General features: G+C 32.8%; 1 protein-coding gene across 1 annotated transcript in view; it reads right to left on the bottom strand.

The window, feature by feature from the left end:
* LOC106879239 (uncharacterized) overlaps positions 1-5,000 on the bottom strand; it is a 76,358-nt gene that overhangs the window by 4,927 nt on the left and 66,431 nt on the right. The window lies entirely within an intron of this gene.

Here is a 5,000-nt window from a genome sequence, read left to right as displayed (position 1 = left end):
TATTAAATTTCCTGATAAGAATAAACTAATTAATAAGAGGTCAGATTTCAAACCCTCCTGTATCCATAAAATGATGAAAACCTTTAGATATTATAACCCTTAAATCCTCTCTTTTAGTTATGTGCACTTCTACACCTCATCTATTTAACTATTCCTACCTACCACAACCCAGACACCTAACTAACACAGCCCGTACTTTACCCCTAACCTTACTATATACATCAGTATTTTGGTTTACCCTCGAATAACTAGGTTATGACCACTTAATTTAAACAAATTATTAATTTTTAGTTTACACATATTTTTAATTTTTAGTTTACACATATTTTTAATAAACCGGATCCATAATCCCAAACCTATGGATATAGTTCTAGCTTCAGTCACTGACTCGAAACCATCCAAGGACACTGCAATACGAAGTTATAACACGAAATAACACTGTGTGTATGTGTATGTATGTGGGTATATATATGTGTGTATACTGTCTATACTGCTTATAAATTGTTTTTTTTAATTTTTATTTTAATTTTAATTTTTATTTTTATTTTTATTTTTATTTTATTTTCATTTTATTTTTTTAAATTTTTTTATATATTTTTTTATATATATATACTTCACTTTATACTTTTACATTTGTTTTATACTCTTTTACTTCCGGTTTCGTTATGTTTTAATTTTTTAATTGTTAATTTCTTTGTATTTCTTATTTTTTATCGGTTATATTTTGACTCGTTTATCATTATCTTTTATATTTTATTATTTTTTTCATACTTAATTTTTTCATTTTTTACGTTTTATCTCTTGATTTTATTAGTTTTATCATTTTTTACTATTTTTTAGTTCTTATTTTATTGTTTATTTCTTAGTTATTACATTACTAATGTGGGTGCTAATATTTCCTTTCACTAGTATACTATATTACTCTGTATTTTGAATTTTATTTTTTGAACTTAAACGTCCAACCCTACCTTATAACGTCCAACTCCCCTTATAACTTTTTCCACTTTTCTTGTTGACATGTTTATTGATTAATTCTTTAAGGTCTTCTATATTATAATTACCCTTTCCACTTCCTTCACCCTTCTTCATCTAGATAAGTGTATGTAGATAGGTTAGTACACTTAAGTTGTAATTCGCTTAGGTTGACCACTGACCACTCACTACAAGAATATCATGTTTCATGTTTCATGTTTCAAGTCTATTCTGGCCTGACACTTCTTATTTACGACCCACCACTGATATAGGCAGACACAGCTCATATATATCCATCCCTTACGACCTTTAAGATCTCTGTATCTATATCTATTTATCGCTTTATCTTCTTCTACATTTAGATTTTTCCTCACCACCCTTCACCAACCCATCTAAATAGCTTAGATGTAGCTTACTTGACTATCCAGACTTTCTCTTATTATTTCTTAGATTACCCGCCCCACCGATTTGACTCCCTTTATTTTTTATTTTATTTTATTTTAAGTTTTATTTTTATTTTAAGTTTATTTTTATTTCTTTACATGAATATCTGTGTATTTCTTTTTCTTTTTCTTTTCTTTTCTGCTCAGGATTTTATATTCCCATTTTATTTTATATTGTTGTTTCGTTTTGTCATTTTATTGTATTGTTCTTAACCACCAACTTAACACTACACACTGATTCGTGACAAGGTATGGACGGTTTTCGGAGGACCGAAGAAATTATGTGTAAATTGAGAATTATACGAGGTATAGTACTATACAAAATACCGAAAGGATCTTCACCTCTTATATCACACCTTTCTTCCTCCTTTAACGCCGATGTGATGTAATGTCCTGGGAGAGAAATACTTTTGCGGCTGAAGATAGCTTTATATTGTAAATTATACACTGATATAAAGCTTGAAACACGTGTACCGCAGAATCCTTTGTATTTTTGCTGTTATTTTTTGGATTTACAATTTATATATATATATATATATATATATATATATATATATATGTATGTATGTATATATATTCCTATATGGACACAAAACGTCACCAACTGTAAACAACACGATGTACAGAAACAGAAACAAGCTAGTTAAAAACGCAAACAACGAGTGAAAATTCAACCTCTTCGATGAGTAGATAGACAGCCGACAACTGATGTGTCATTGTTTGTGTTACTTGTCCTCTTTTCAATTTTTCCTCGTTGTTTGCGTATTTAACTCACTTGTTTTCGTACTTCGTGTTCTTTACAGTAGGTGACGTCCTGTGCCCATATATGCATGTATTTATATATATGTGTGTGTGTGTGTGTGTGTGTGTGTGTGTGTGTGTGTGTGTGTGTGTGTTATATATTCAATAAGAATAGACAATTAATACTTCATTTCATTTCTTTTTACTATATTATATTATTTTATGCCATATTAATATCATAAGATTATAAATAAAACGTGAAAAACAGAGTTGGAATTCCTTTGAGTAATATATATATATATATATATATATATATATATATATATATATATATATATATATATATATATATATATATATATATATATATATGCATATGCATGCACACACCCAGAACCACGCTAATAGTTTACGAGTGAAATTTAGAATTTATCGGTTTTCTGTGAATCGATTATGATCGAATGTTTCCAAGCTGATTTACACACTATGGCAACACCATTGTTCTGTTTTTCATATTTCTGTGTAACATCCTTTCCTTTTTTATTTCATATTCTTCAGGTTGTGTGTGAATTACACAAATAGCCTTTGAATGACTGGGCCAACAAGTCTGTCCCCAATGATACCAGCCCACAACATGACTCCTCCACCCGGTTGTTGACGTCGTAAACGTTGGTGACGCTCATCTCCAAAATAGACACAAACATTTGCCCAACCGTCAGGTTCGTCAAGGGTCACTCTGGTTTCATTAGTAAACAGAACACAACTCAAGTCAAACGCCATATACTTTAGGTCCCATAGAAGCCTCAAACTCCTGTGGGGAGACAGCTCTAAGGGTTCTTGCTTGGAAGCCATGGTACCTAGGATGCGATTTCTGGTGGTTTTCAGTACATGAGGAAGTCCAGAGGCGGTGAAAATGGTTTTGGTGCTTGTTCAGGTTCCCTACGTAACTGCGGCCAATATTCCTTAAATCCCTAGCTGTCACAGTCTTGAAGGTACCACAATCGAATCGTTTCTTCCTTGGTTCTCATGTGTCTTTCTAATTCATTATGTCAATATATGTTATAATATTATTATGGCTTTGTGTTAAATATATACCCAAAAGATGCTTAATATGTATCATTACCCTCCATTTTCTAGAAAAAAAAATGTCTAGCTGAGCTATTTTTGTTCAAAAGCTATTAGCGTGTTTCACCCCAAAAACTGAAGAATCTGAAATAAAAAAAAGAAAGGACGGTATGCAGAATAATAACAAAAATAACAATGGCGTTGCCATAGAGTGCAAACCAACTGGGAAAAGTTTTATCAAAATCAATTCATAGAAAACCGTTAAATCCTACATTTCACTCGTAAACTCGTAAGCTGTTAGCGTGCTTCTGGATGTATATATATATATATATATATATATATATATATATATATATATATATATATATATATATATATATATATATATATATATATATATATATATATGTATATGTATATATATATATATACGCATAAGCCCCCACACACACGCACACACATACAAATGCACATAAACGTATAAGTAGTTACATACTCATAGACACAAACACGCAAGCATACGCACGCACACGTTTACAACTGTAAAATGGTTAAACTTGTATCTTTTGGTGATTGTGAAGGGAACTGAATAAGCATACCGAATGAAATTTGAAGCTGTGGAGCAAGTTGAAGAAACCTGTAGTCGTGACACGAGAGTGAAAATTTGACTCAGATACATAATGTAGTCATAAAAATCTTATCACAAGCATATATAGAGAGCTACACCAAGAGTACTTTAAAATCGGCTGAAGAAGAGTTCCATTTGCGCCAATGAACATTTCTGAAAGATGAATTTCCAGTTTGCTGTTTGTGTATGTTTAAACGGCTGGTTAGTTTTGTCCGTCTTCCTTTAATGTAATTCTCGTTGCATTGTGGGTATGGGATGCGGTAGATGAGATATTTTGATTTTCAGTTCCATAATGCATCAGGAGTTACATAGGTGCGATGCGTGGTGTTCCTGTGCAAATCCTTTCATTTAGACGTTGCTCCAGTCCACTCAGCTGGCAAAAATGAGTATTCCTGCGACAGATCAACATGCGGGGAATATATACGCCGCAGAATGTGTATATAAGTATTACATGCAAACTTCCAACTAGACATAAATTGTCTAAAAGGAAGTTCTGTGTCTGAATAAGTGCATGTGATAAGATTCTTTATGTCTAAATTAAGTGTTGGTTAAATTTTTACCCCAGTCCCACCAGCTAAATCTTCCACCCCTGCCCACCGGTACAAGCAGTAAGCATGTGTTTGTGTGCATGAGAGTATGCCTATATGTATATATGTATATATGTTTATGTATATGCATGTGTTCGAATGAGTGTGTGCACGAGTGCTTCTACGTATGTGTGTGTGTATGCTGTCATTGCAATCCCGACGCTGTGGGGTATGCCAACGATTTGAAGTCCTTCGAAAGACAACTGAATGCAACGTTCTCCTCACTAGACGAGTTGATTGAAAACGCTTGCAAGTCGATTTCAAATTTGAAAGACATTTGGCGATACACAAATATCCTATCTCCCAATGTGATACGGTCAATCCATAACCTTCGTCTGTCATCTGCACTTCAACCTACACAAGTCTACAGTGGAACTGAATATTCATATGAGAGATCATGGCGGGAAATTTGGAAATGCTACTAATAACGAGAAAACACAGAGACGGCATATCTCATTATTGAGCTCCCATAAGTGTTGTTTTTAGTGAGTCGTAGGTGACATAAAATAAATTTTGTTGGACAAGGGATAATGGATCAAATGTACACGCACACACACACACACG

Source organism: Octopus bimaculoides, chromosome 16, assembly GCF_046866305.1.
Source record: "Octopus bimaculoides isolate indiv1 chromosome 16, ASM4686630v1, whole genome shotgun sequence".
Taxonomy (NCBI): Eukaryota; Metazoa; Mollusca; class Cephalopoda; order Octopoda; family Octopodidae; genus Octopus; species Octopus bimaculoides.
This window is presented reverse-complemented; position numbering and strand designations above follow the sequence as displayed.